This window comes from Parus major, chromosome 8 (assembly GCF_001522545.3).
Source record: "Parus major isolate Abel chromosome 8, Parus_major1.1, whole genome shotgun sequence".
In the NCBI taxonomy this organism is placed as follows: domain Eukaryota; kingdom Metazoa; phylum Chordata; class Aves; order Passeriformes; family Paridae; genus Parus; species Parus major.
The window spans coordinates 9361357-9375242 of record NC_031777.1 but is presented as its reverse complement, the minus strand read 5'-3'; the positions used below and the strand labels follow the sequence as shown (position 1 = coordinate 9375242).

The 13886-nt window shown below is 37.6% G+C and overlaps 1 long non-coding RNA gene across 8 annotated transcripts in view; it reads left to right on the top strand.

Moving 5' to 3' along the window:
* Window positions 1–2648: 2648 nt before the first annotated feature.
* The window catches only part of LOC117244807, a 62264-nt gene continuing 51026 nt past the window's right edge, over window positions 2649–13886 (top strand). For 3 of the 8 annotated variants that reach the window (XR_004498587.1, XR_004498585.1, XR_004498582.1), the window contains exon 1: window positions 2650–3626. This is a non-coding gene — a long non-coding RNA (uncharacterized LOC117244807). Of the gene's footprint in view, window positions 3627–13886 lie in introns of all 8 variants that reach the window. The other 5 variants (XR_004498589.1, XR_004498583.1, XR_004498586.1 and 2 more) reach the window with 4 other exon arrangements.

Below are 13886 nucleotides of genomic sequence, written 5' to 3'. Positions count from 1 at the left end.
TAATATAAGCTTGAAACTTTAGCAAATACCACCTACTGCTGAATTATAAAAAGCAAAGGTGTATAGAACAGCAAAAATTCTCTGGTAAAGTTGTAAGCAAATACACAGTCTATGAAGTTCAATTCCTTTCCATTGAAAGAAAAATGGAAAGGCTTAAAGATGCTGGGCAACATGAGATCTGCATCATACACGTGATAGGACTGCATTTGATTGACTGTCTAAATGAACAGTTAAAATACATATTTACAGAAGTATTCATGCAACACATCAACATGCAAACTGCATTAGTGCCTTTATTCTGTTTCTGAAAGAAATTTATCTCAATTTTTGACATTTGTCTTTCTAAATGCTGTATGCCTTACTAAGAAGAATCCAAGGGACAAATCTGCTGCTCCTCCCAAATAGACATTGAGCTTATATTTCCACATGAAAAAAATCAATATCTGTTTTTAAAAGTTATTTGTGAATGCACCCTGTACAATATGTTCAAGGCCATCCTACTTTTCCTCACCCTTAACCCAACCATCTGCTCTCTAATGCTTCCAAATATTGAAAATGCTCCTTTAGCAACTATAACTTCTAGCTTCAGTCATGTTTTTCCTTTCCTAGCTTTCCTGGCAAGGGAAGCTTAGAAATTCTTAGGAATAGGATCTCTATTAGACAGGAGTTAAGCATCTCTACCAATCTTTGCTAGATCAGGGGAAAAAGCTGCATCACCAAAAACTGTAACCCAAACCCAGAAATGGAGATCTCTGGTGTTAAAGGATGAAGTCACAGAGGACCACAGAGCAGTAGGATCTCCAGACTTTGACAGCCCAGTTTCCTACAGCATCTTATCTCTTGTGTTAAACTTTATTACAATGACAGAATTTGCAAAGTAACTTTATTTTTCACACTGTGATAATTTCATGATGCTTTTATTCTTTGACTCTTGCAATTATTAATTTGTCTTTACTAACAATAGTGGCAAAAGAAGCAGCTTATTATTCAGGGAGAGTGAATATGATTGTAGCCTAAATCTTCATTTTTTTCTTTTCAATGGATGTGACTGGGAGAATAAAATGTCCATTTAGATGCACAAATACATATAAAGATGCACTTCTCTCTCTGGAGACAGCAGTGATACAACAGTATTAATTTGGTCTCCAAAATACTATGTGTCACAAAAATGTCTGCTTGTATCATCTAGGTCTTCGATTCATGGCTCAAGAAATGCATATAAATAATCATTGCTCCAGAGTCCTAGATTTTCCTAAAATCCACTCGAGTTGTTTGAGGAAAAAGCTAAACAATAATAAATGAACTCAGATGTTTATTCCCTCTCTGTAAAGAGCTTTTCAGCATTTTAAAATCAGAAATTGCATTCATGAAAAAGATGTATTTAAGACAAGACCATGCATTGCTCTTAAAACCAAAGAGTTTACTGCTCTCTAGAGTAAGGTTTCTTTTATTAGTATTTCTTCCACTCTTTAATTGAATTAAACAACAACAAGAAAAAGCAACCAAAATTATGAAGACCACCAGCGCAGTGAAGAAAAGAAAATGTCTCCCAGGGTTTTCGGTTCTCTTCCCTCAGTGTTCTGGAGTCCAGATGTTAAAAGCCTAGTGGAGCTGAAAACATTTTTGGTGGGTGGAGAGAAAGTTTTGATGCTACTGCTGTAGCCTTATTTTATCCAAACCAGACTATTATCTTTCTTCATGAAGATTAAAAAGCCAGGCAATACCACCCAACAAACCACACCTTTTATATATTGCTATTAAACAGTATTTATAAATAAGCTTTCTGGAAAAAAACCAAAACACTCTGCATCTTAGCACTTAGAAGCAAAGAAGGCCTAACTCAAAGTAGAATATTTACTGTCTTCATCTTCTTTAAAATCCTCTTTGTCAGGTGTGTCAGTTTATTTTTAAGAGATGTAATTTTCCTGCTCACATATCAAGCAAACACATATTGATTTGCTGCAGCCATACCAGGTCACAGGATATGGAGGAATGTTCCCATATCTTATGCAGCTACACCTGGAATATGGTGTTCAGCTAAGTGATGACAAGGGTGGTCAGTGAGGTGATGATAAAAGTCTATAAATAGCTTAAGAGGGTGAACTCTGAGGAGGGAGAAGCATTGGTTTAAGGTGGACTGAACAAGCTTGACTGGAAGAACCAAAGTGATGCCCTGACAGCCTGGGCCAGGCATAAGCTGCTAAATAGGATCCTGTACACACTACAATTGCCAGCAGAGCAGTCTGGCCTTGGTCTTGTGTACACCACAGACATATAATGAATTTACTATTCCAGATTAACTATTCTGGGAAATTTCCAAGCATATTTAAGCACTTCAACTGTTGAACTGGGCCCCAAGTTCGACAGTCCACCAACAGGAGTCACACGCTGGGTGTATTTAGAACTATAGGCGACATAGCACTGGAAACGCATAAGGGGAGATAAATCTGCCTAGAGATGAGGATGGACACAAACCCTGAAAACCTGCCATACCTCTGTTTTCTGTAATTCTAGGAAAACCTGCATGTGGGATTTGGGAAAGGTCTTTTTAATAAGGGTTAATTGGAGAAGTATGTCACACATGACTGAGTACCGTTTCAAATTACTGCTCACGCTGGCATAACTAAATCAGACAAATGACAGAATACCAAAATAGGGAATAGTCAATCTTCTTCCCTCCTACTTAATCTTAATATCTTCATTATTCTCAGAGATCAGCAATTACAGATTTTCTGGAATTTGTTCCTTCTTTCAAAATATTACTTAGACCATATAATAATATTCCCCAGAGATACAGTAATTCTGTAAAATCTTTATTCTGTTGTCAAATTATTAGTCTAGGCTTTCAAACTGCTGGATTCATTTATCTGGCTTTATGTGATACAAAAGTTCAGGATAAATGATCCTGATATAGCCCTTTCTGAGCTTAAAAAAAAATCTGAAAAAGGGAAAAATATCAAGTTTGGTAAGACAGATTAGTTACTCACATGAAAATCATTGTACTGTCTGTAACACTGTGTTACTCTGAAAGTCAAGTCCCTAACCCCGAACCTGAAAAAGTCACTTCAGTTTCTCTCTGCTGGCCAAGTTAACTGCAAGCATTTCCTGACGCTGAGAATGCAGGCAGAAAAAGGAAAAACGTCGACTTGAGAAAAGCACAGCTTCCAATCCCCACCCACCAGCTTCAGTCAAAGGGATGACTTCAGTCCCTTTCTTAACTAATCCTGTCACTGTAAAATCCTACAGTCATTCTTCCAACATAAAGGGAAAACGGACTCACTAGGAGGACCTAGACTCTTTCAGCTTGAACTGTTAACCAATGGTGGAAATGCAAGAATGCTGAAGTTGTGCCTTCAGAGCCAATAGAGTGGATTTGTGTGTCCCACATGACTGTGTTTCCCCTGTCTTTCACATGGGCAGTATTTAGTTCAATTCAGAACTGCAGATAGTATAGCGTGCAGAGCAGCAATGGGATGTCTGAGCACAAGTGGCTGACTTCCAGGCGACTTCAGGAAGCACATTTATACATTTCTCCTGAATTAAACTGGGATTCTGCACCCTTGACATTCTCCAGCCCTCCTTGTTGATGCAGAAGGAGACAACGACCTGCATAGCACAACAAAACTGTGAGTATGGGCTCTATTTATTTTTATTTTCACACAGAAAAACAAATCTCTTAAAAATGTCAAAATGCTACGTGCCCAGATCTATGATTACTTTTCTTATAAGATAAACAAGTATCTAAAGTGTTATTTAAATTCAGAAATATTTCTTGCATGCTTCAATAAAAGAAAGAGGGAGAAAAAAAAAAAAAAAAAGCAAAAGCGAGTTATCCTCCAGGGCAGTGCCTGCATGCATGCAGCATGACACACTGCTTCCTGACATAGCCAGCGTGCTGCTTTGTTCATAAAGAAAAACAAAGACAAAAAGCCCTACACACGTATGTTGTTCACTTTTATTTGTACTCTGTGTCTAATCAGGCCTGATCTGTCCCCAAGGGGAAAACATAAAGGCAAACTTTAACTCCGCCAGCAAGGGCAGCCCAGACTTTGCAGACATCTGACAGTTATTATAATTAGCTATGAAAGACAGCGAAGACACTTTGGGGCAAATAGCTCTTACATTTGGAACAATGAAGTCGAGCAAGGTTCCCATCCCACCCCTTCCACGGGGGGAGGGGGAGAGGCAGGGCAACGGGGGGAGTGTTAGGAAAGGCTTATGGCTGGACTGAAAACACACAACTAGTATAATATCTGCTCAGCATGAGGACAGGCTTTTTGATAAGCAACTTTACCTCTTGATTGCAGCTTGCATTCACTCAGATTCCTGGTGGGGTGGGAAAGGGTGTGGGGCTCTCCACGGTATAACGTCAGAAGGTCGGGTGGAGGGGGCAGCGGGGACGAAGGGGCCAGAAAGAAGAGAATATCCATAGCAGGAGACATTGAAATTGTTTCCCAGAGCTTTACTGGCCAGATCTCCTTAAGCCCAAGTTGTTTTCTGGGCAAGATTTATGAGAGTTCTCAAACAGAAGCAACAGACAAAGCAGCGCTTTTTTTTTTTTTTCAATTTCCTTGAAAAAGAAATTGAACCCAAATGAATAACCGTATAATAAACAGCACTGATTTGTATTTTTGCTCCTTCCCTCACCCCCCCACCCCCCACCACTTGCTCATAAGACCTTTAATAAGGTCTTTCCCTCCTGCCTGCATGATCCTTCCCACCCCCCTTCCCTACCAAAAGTTAGATTCTGAAAACTACGATCAGAAGGGGAAAAGCAAAGACAATAGAAATCTGATTCGGTCCTGGCTGGGCTGGATCTCTAATAATGCATGAAGTGAAAACAGTTTCTAAGTGAAAGATGAGCGGACTTCTTTACCAAAAAAAAAAAAAAAAAAAAAAAAAAAAAAAAAAAAAAAAAAAAAAAAATTATAAAAAAATACATGCAATAAGGAGAAATTGTTGAAAGACTCCAGACGCTACTAATTATGGCTTAAATAAATCTTCCTGGACAGATGTTTGCTTGCTCCCACTGCAGGGAGAGGAACGTTAAAAGAAGCATTTTTTAAAAAAGGATTTGACGTGAATCTCCTACATAAGAATTTTTTTTTCTTTGTAAATACACTGTTTTATTCTTTGTCTGCCCTCCTGTTATCTCCCCCTCCCCCACCCGCCGCCCACTGTGAGCTGAGACACCTGAAGGCTAGACACAATGATCAACAGAGCACTGCGCTCGCCTGTCTGGATTCCAGCCAGATTTTTTTTCCCTTCCACAATCAAGGAGCCTGCACGCAATGCACGGCAAGCCCCTTGCTCTGCTATGTGCAGATCAGACAGAAGTCTGAACTGTGCTGCAGAGAAGATTAAAGACAAACACAAGCCTTTCCTCCTTATGTCGGCCAGGCTCAGTTTCAACTTGTTATGGTTTGCAAAAAAACATACCAAATAAGAAACTTTGTAAACATATATACACATTATTGTACAAAACATATGCACACGCACACACTTTCCAGCACAGTGTAACTAGGGACATGCAGTGTTTCCCGTTTTTACTGTGATTTCTACTCTAGCTTTACAGTCAATGCAGTATTTTAAGTTCATGCATCACTTACATAATTGCTGTGTAGCTCTCAAATATGTAATACGTGTAAAGGTTTTGTATGCGCATTTGATCTATTACATAAAGGCAAGAAACTACTGTACAGCTACCCATTCCTGAATGCCCGTCGAGCTGAAATCTTACAAGATATTTGCGTTTAGAGGGATTAGCAAGAGCTCCTAGACAGTTTTATGATAGTTTCAAACGAGGCAGTAGCGAAATGCTTTGTGAATAGCTTCTCTTCAATCCGAAGGGGCGCATGGAGGGGACTGGGCTGGCCCTGCGAGCCACAGCCCAGAGAAATGCCGAGTGGCCCAGTGTCACCGTGCCACCAAGTTGGGCTTGGGAATGCAGTACACCCAAAAATAGTTGCTCTCCGTTTGGTGTGGCTATGGGTGGGGTTAGCAGACATACAGGGGAAAGGCAGATTCAAAGCCTGTATTCTATTTAATCTTTAAACGTATGCTGTGCTGTCCAACCTATTTTCTAAATTCTTTGGAATTTCATTGTCTTGTGGTACAAATTATGGTGTGATAAACATGATGACTAATATTTGCCTTTCAATGTGAACTTTGTATGAGAAAGACTTAAAAGAAAATACATTTTAAAACATACAGCCACGTGCACACACGTACAATGCATTTAATTTACTCCCTGAAAATGTTTAAACTATATTTTAATTACTCTAACAGGTATCCTAATGGAAAGATAATAATTTTTTCAGCTTTTTTTCTCTAACATTGCTTATAAAGACTATGAGAAAAGGAACCCAGCATAAGTTTCCCATATTTAATCTTTAAAAAAAAACTTCCTTTCAAAATAGCAATGGAGACATGCAAACAAAAGATTGCACGTAGTAGCAGCAATATCCACAGCAAAGTCAAAATTCCTGAATAGAGATTTCAGAAAAATTAAGTGAATTAATCAAGAGCTGTGGTCAAATTTGTATTCCTGCATTTTATATTTTTTTTTTTGTAAATATGGAATTGAATGCATTTCTAAAGGAACAGTTTACACACTTTATATGAAATACACAAGCAAACTCTACACAATGAGGAGTATATATTTGTAAATTTTATGTATGTACACATGTTCAGTAGTATTAAAGTGATAATTTCCTTTCTACTTATCCTTGCATATTATTTTTAGGACAAAATTTGTCACTTCTTTCAAAAAATGTGTTTCAAAATAATGCCTGCAGCTAAATTATGAAGTGCTCACTTTCATTTTCTTAAGGTAATGACAAGGCAGTCGTATTTTTATCCTTTCCTAAAGGCTGAAATCCTACGCAAATCAATTCCTTTAAACTTCAGAAGTGATTTACACACTACCTTGCCTTAGAAGAGTATTTCAACTGGCAATTCATGCACTGTTGTTAGTGCAAAAGTAATATCTAATCACATAAGAAATAAGCATTAAGCCAGCGTGTATGAGTACAGGGCCCTTGCCTCCATGTTTAGTTCAACATTCTCCCCTTCTTCCAGTAAGGTCTCTTGGGTTTTGTGAGTGCTGGGTACAACAGCTCTCACTAGAGTAGGAAGGACCTGAGCAGTGTTGCTTTAAAGATGGCATTATCCTCTCCTGCTGTTGTTGTCCACGCACCTGAGATTTAGAGCTGTGTGGTTTAGTTTTTTAGAAGACGAATTTATTTACCTGGTGTGAAAATCGCTCACCTCTGTTTTTTTTACTGACTTCTTTAAACTTTTTAATAGTTGATGCTGAAATAATGCAATCATGGAAGCTCATGCATATTTATGACTCCATTCCTTAAAATTTTGATATCTATTACAGCTTGTCTCTTAGCCTGTGGCCTACATTTGGTTGTGCAAATTCCATGGTGCTACTCACACAGACTTCTAGTTCCAATTTCCTTTTTTAAACTCTCCTCTCCCCTCTTCCCCCCATGCTTCCTGTTGCATTGGCTTGTTTGAGCCTTTCCTAGTTCAAACAGAAGTGTGACTTTTAATCCTAGGAATAAAGTGCTCAGAATTATCTCCAAAACTTTAAAAAGATTGGTAGTTTCACTTATACCTCTACAGAGCTGAAGTAACTTGAGAACCTACCAGAAACATAGACAGTCTCAATAAGGTAACAGGGTCAAATGAGCTCATACTTAACAGATAGGAAGAGAACTGCACATAGCAATTTTACAGATAAAAAGCACGGAGTGTTTTAAGGTAAACATATTTCTGTTTGATATTTTAGCAAACTGTTGCAAAGCTCAAACTAGAGCAGAGTCAAAACTACTTTCAGCATGGTACAGTGTAGACCAGATGGCCACGTGTTCTTTTCTTATTTAGATGAGACTTTTCCTTTCAATAACATCTTTCTTCCTGACCTGCTTAAAAATTCCAGCGAATGAAATCAGCACAGGATTTTCAATTCTAATTGACCATGTGCAGAGGAAAGGCCAGTAGAGAAATCAGTAGGACCATTGTAAGGCACACTGCATCAATCTCTCCTTTGTCCTGAATCTTTTCTAGTATGAGCTAAAATAATTAAGAATATTTAATTTGTATTATTTGTACAGCAGCAAATCTAGCAGCATTCAGGCAGAACTCATAGTGAGTTCCTCTTTTAGAAGTGCATGTAACAAGGAAGATGTATGTCTGACACCAGAAAAGCAGGTACTTGACATCATTTAATGGCCAAATATTAAAAAAATACAGAACAAAACAAAACCCCATAAAACTGGAAACAAACCTCCCAAAAGAAACTGAAGGAAAGAATGACCAAAAAGGACTGAAAGATGTGGCTGAATTAAAACATGAACTGCTTTACCTTTTCTAATGAAGGCAGATTTGAAGGATATGGTACTTAAATAAATTTTTGAAAAGCACCTTTTAGAAGAGTCTGAAAAATACAATTTTCCACTGTACAAAATATTGACCCTTAAATATCTGTAATCTTCAAATGCTTCAAATTTGCCTACATAGATTTCACCCACACGCATCCCACCCACACTGCGTTGGTTGTGATCAGCCTCGATTGTGTCTGTGTGATCTACATGCAAGGTACAGACTGTGTGTATCACACACAAACATTACCTACAGAAATACACACCCAGAGGACATCACTGCAGCCTTACCTGCTATTTTATTTGCATTTAATGAGATGTGTGTGAAGCAATATAACAATATTTGAGATTTAACGAGTATGCAAAGGATGCACAAAGTCCTACATACGTGTTTACATAGCTGATGGATAAGGTAAGTGGGTAAAAGGAATTCTTCAGAAGAAAAGGGGTTAGGGAAAAAGACTAATTGAGAGCAATATAGAGCAAGTTTGGTTAAAAAAAAAGTAGCAACAGACTTCTGTCTGTACTGTTTTGGACAAATTCACTCTACTCCTCACAGTTCAGTTTAACATTATGCTTCAATGGTTGGTGGTTTCATATCATCACTATAAGCTTAAATCAATAAACAACACCTGTAGAATATAAATTCTGAAAAATAGTTATGAAAATGGTTTCATTAAGATAACCTGAAGAAAGAAGGTTTTCATTAAAATCCCAATCATTTTAAAGTTAAGGTGAAAAACAATCCAAGAGAAAATTCAGTGGGCAGTATGGCCTTTGCTATATGTCAAGCATGCAGTCCAAGTAACATTTGCATGAAGAAACATGCCTGACAACATAAAACAAAGCCCAGACCTTGGGTCTGGCCAGACAGACATGGTAAAAGGTCTGATTTCAGCTCTACAGCAAGATGTTTCATAGCCTTGGGCAAGTCATTTAACTGCCTGGCTTCTCATCTACGTCACATTAACAGAATTTAAGTTTTGAATGTGTGATTATAATTACGAGGTCAGTAATGAGATACCACAGAAAAGGATTCAGGAGAGACCTCAGATGCTTGAAAACAACATAAAATGCTAGACAGAACAATGGTCTTTTGTTTATGTTATTAAGTGAGATCATTTTTGGTGTGGTATTTCTACAACAAGAAAGATACAAAAAGACAAGATACAAAGCCTCTTTCTCAAGAGATCAATGACATTCAGTTCAAGCTTAGTATCCTAAAGTTCTTCATGTACTTGAACATTCATTTCTTCTTTTTTACTAAGTTGCAACAAAATATCAGAATATAGGATAAATGGATGATACTGCTCCGTCTGTAAAGATGTTGTAGATTCAATGCTCACGCAAGGCCTACCACTAAAACACTGACTCCAGTGGCTTATTTAACAGACTGTCCCAGGGTACCGGTGAGACAGAGCAGGTTAAATGCTGCACTGCATGACCAGAGTTAAATCTGGGGCCCTGGACACACAGTGCCTCTGGCACTCTGCACCAAGGAGCTGATGTTGGAATGGCGTCGAGCCTACACGTCCTTCTAAGGCCTGTCGGCCACCGAGAGAACCACTTCCACCCTCGACGTTCAGCACGTGCTGAAACAGGTCTTTCATTTCTACAGACCACATTGCCCTGAAAAGTAAATACAAAATAAATACCTCCGCTGGGCTCTGCCTGCATTCAATTGTGCTCCCACGTTCACCTTCTGTTCCTATTTCTTTTTGATTTCCACCACTGAACAGACCAAGTTAGAATCCCTTCAGCAGCAACGCTAAAAATCACTGCACAGAACACAGAAATCAGTGAGCTGCACTGGCCAAGAGACTTGACAGGAGACCTTTTGAGGCCACCATTTTGTGACTGAGTAATGACCTTGACACACACATGAACTGGAAACTTTGTTATCTGACCCTGAGGAAATATGAGGGATCTCTGTGCAAAACAAAAAAAAACCACCTGAAACATTTTCTTATTAATGTTACTAATCAATATTCATGCACGCTAAGAAAGAAATACTCAGACTTTCAGCTATCTTGTATCAGTGTTGCTCACAAGATGTAAAAATTAATGAAAAAGCAATGTAACAGAGCTGCTGAACATCTCAGCAGCTTTGCAGGAAGGGTAGGGTAGTGAAAAGTGAGTAAGAAGAAAATATCCTGCGTGGAAGCACAGCCTCGTGCAGTGCTCAGAACAAGGAGAGGAAGTGAGCAAAATGTGCATGGTTCCATGCAACTGATGGACTGTATTTCACCAGCCTGTTTTTACTGTTAAGGCTCCAGACTATATTAGGAGTCTATCCAGTCTCTTAAGCCATGGGATGTGGATAATGGGATCAGATAAAATGATTAAAATCAGTTTGGTCTCATGCGTTCATCTACTAAGCGTAATAGACGCAAAATGGAAAGACTTAATTGTATAATAAAAGTACAAACACCTCTTTGTTTTACCTCTGCATTTTTCCAGTTTAGAGAAATTGATGAGGTTTTTCTCTGTTTGTGTGACTGAAGAAAACAACAAAGGCAAACAAGACAATTCTTCTCTTTCAGCATCCCAGTTGAAACTAGTTTCATCTATCCAAACAAATAAGCTCAGAAATAGTTGCAAAAAAAAATTTTATACTACATCCCATGAGATATTTTACATAGAGTGTCTGGTTAATAAACTTCAGAAACAAAGACTGCTTTTAAGTAGATAACAGAGTTTAATAACTGCCTTTTTAAGAAGTAAAAATCCAATAATTTCCCAGAATGTCTTATCCATACACTGAGTTTGTACTACTGTTTGCAAGCATTTTTTTTTTTTTTTAGTATATTTGAAACAATTTTTCTGAGAGAAAAATTCGCAAAGGAAAGGATTTAAAAAGATAAGTCTAGCAAATAAAGTGAAGAACAGTGAAGAAAAGCAGTTCCCAAGGCTGATTAAAAGACTTGGAAAGGGTTAAAAATTCAGATCTTTATGTAAGAATTATAAATGAAAGGAGAGTTAAAAAGGGGGAGAAGCGGGGGAAGAGCTAAGCTGCCGGTGACTAGAGTGTATTTATGGATTACTATGTCCTGAAAAGAAGAAAACCAGAGTTGTAAGATGACACTGCAGGGGTTGTCTGGACTTTTCACCGAGTGTAAAGTCTGTTTAGTCAGTGTCTTAATGCCTAATGCTGACCCTTGCCCTCTTCACTCCTCCCTGCTCCAGGTGCAACATTTTTGCAAGTGCTTTACTGGAAACTTTCTGCAGGTTTCACACAGTGCAAAGTGCATAGAGCACTTTACACATCCATTACGCCCACCCAATATTAAGGGTTTGCAGATTTTTTTATCCTAAGTACACACAATGATTTGTTGTATACATTTTCCCTTATTAGTATTGCTGCATTAAATTAATAAAAACAAAAGCTTCTTTGTAGGGGTATTTAATTTACATAATTCTATACAACAAGATACAAGATTAAGTATAAACTCATCTCATGCTCCCCAACACTGTGCAACATATGCCGGCAATGCTATTGATCTCTCTTAAATTAATTCTCTTTGCTATGGAAATGGAAGAGAAAAACAAAACCCATTGCTACAAAATAGTCAAGGCAATACAGCTTATGTTCCTCAGGAAAAGAAAAGATTTCTTGTACAGTTATTAATTAGATTTGGACTGATAAAATTTTTAAAGAAAAACAGCAGTTTTAAAAACTAATAATAAAAAGAGCTAAACTACATAAAGTCTGTACAATATCAATTTTGATTTACAAAAATAATGTATTAAATCTATAAATTCTACAGATTTTAGTAATGAATATATAAAAGTACACAAATAATTATTTCTCTATGTTTTATGTTTAGTAGATGGTTGCTAAGATTTTTGAGGTCTGCAGTTTAACTTTTCTGAGGAGAAAGTATATTCTGGGTACCATCATCTTCAAGACCATTAGAAGTGTTGTGTTGTTTCTGGAAAGGTTTCTGTGGGCATTTCTTGCCACTGCGGGCAAGGAGCCCATTTTCCTCTGTGTGCACAATGCTGCTGGACTTCTGGCTCCTTTGGGTTTCACCTGGCATTGAAGATGATTTTCACTGTGTAATACCAGCTACTAAAACTCATCCTTCTCCAGTGGCATAAAGCTTACTGCAAATCCAAGACTGTAAATTCATGGTTCTTGCACTTTGTTATCCATACTAGCTAACTATACCCCCTCCAAAGATTAAAAATCATGATTTAGAAATTTAAAACTTTCAAATAACTGAATTCTCCACATTCCTTCCTCAGTGAGCTATGCTGACGAGTGTTCAGTACACTGAAGGAAAAGAAAGGAGGAAAAGGATGGGTTTAAAAGAGGTGAATAGCAGCAGGTAGGCTTCATGGAAAACCCTACTAGTCTAGCCAGAATAACCCAGGATAACACATCTTCTATGCACAGCATTACTTCAAGGTAAGACTTACATAAAAAGAGTTCAGATGAGGGTTTATATTTAGGGAATTTCTATGACAGAGATGTGTTTGCATCTGGACTAAAACATTTATTTTACTGGATTACCTTTCAGATATGCTAAGCAGCTGTACCTCTCTGAAAGAATATTTTGGTGTTTTCCAATGACATTGCTAAATAAAAAATAGCTTAGGCCATCTTTATTACCTAAATAGTTTAAGGGGTCTGATTCTGGGGGAGATTTTTCTTTAAAACAAAATGTGGATCTTAATATAGTAGTTTATTCCAGGAGTGGCTACTGGTCAAGAGGTCAAAATATCCTGGGAAGTGTGTCCTGAAACAGTTTTCTTATGTTTTTCAATTTAATTTAAACACTGGAACTCAAAGAGAATAGTGGAAAAAAAAATTTAAAAAAAAGTTTGTTTGAAGTGACAGACTATTTCTAGAGCTGAGTAGCTTTATCTCAGCACAAAAAGTGCTTCTGTCCACAGTGCAGCTGCTAAAAACTCATCAACACTCCTTGTTTAAGAGTAGGGTACAATTAGAAGTCAAAACTTTAAAAACCTGAAAAGTTATTACTGCAGTAAGACATGCAACTGGATTTGATTTCTGGATTTGTTTACAAGACATATTTAGTGCAGGTGGTATTCTCCTTAATTTCACTGAAGGTCAAGTGTACTTGTCATAATTGTATTTTTTGCACACTGAGAATTCAACTACTTGTGCAGACTGAAAACAGACATTGTTTCTGTAAAGGAAACACAGAGGCACTGAAGAGTTGGACTTGAAATAAACAATGAAGTAAATTCTCACAGTTTTCAGCTACCATCTCGTCAAGATCATCACTTTTGAGTCTGCTGTATATCAGTGGAAGCAGTGATTTGGGTCCTTCACTCCCAGAACTTCAGAATCCTTTGACTGGAAAAGTGGTTTCATCTATCTTGCTTTAGGTGGCTAGTTAAAATTTTTTTCAGGACTATAAACTAAGATGAAGGTTTTGCAATATTTGCAAATGACTGACATTACAATGATTTACAAGTATAAAAATGAACAAAACTGAAATAATCAAGATTCTAATTTAAGTA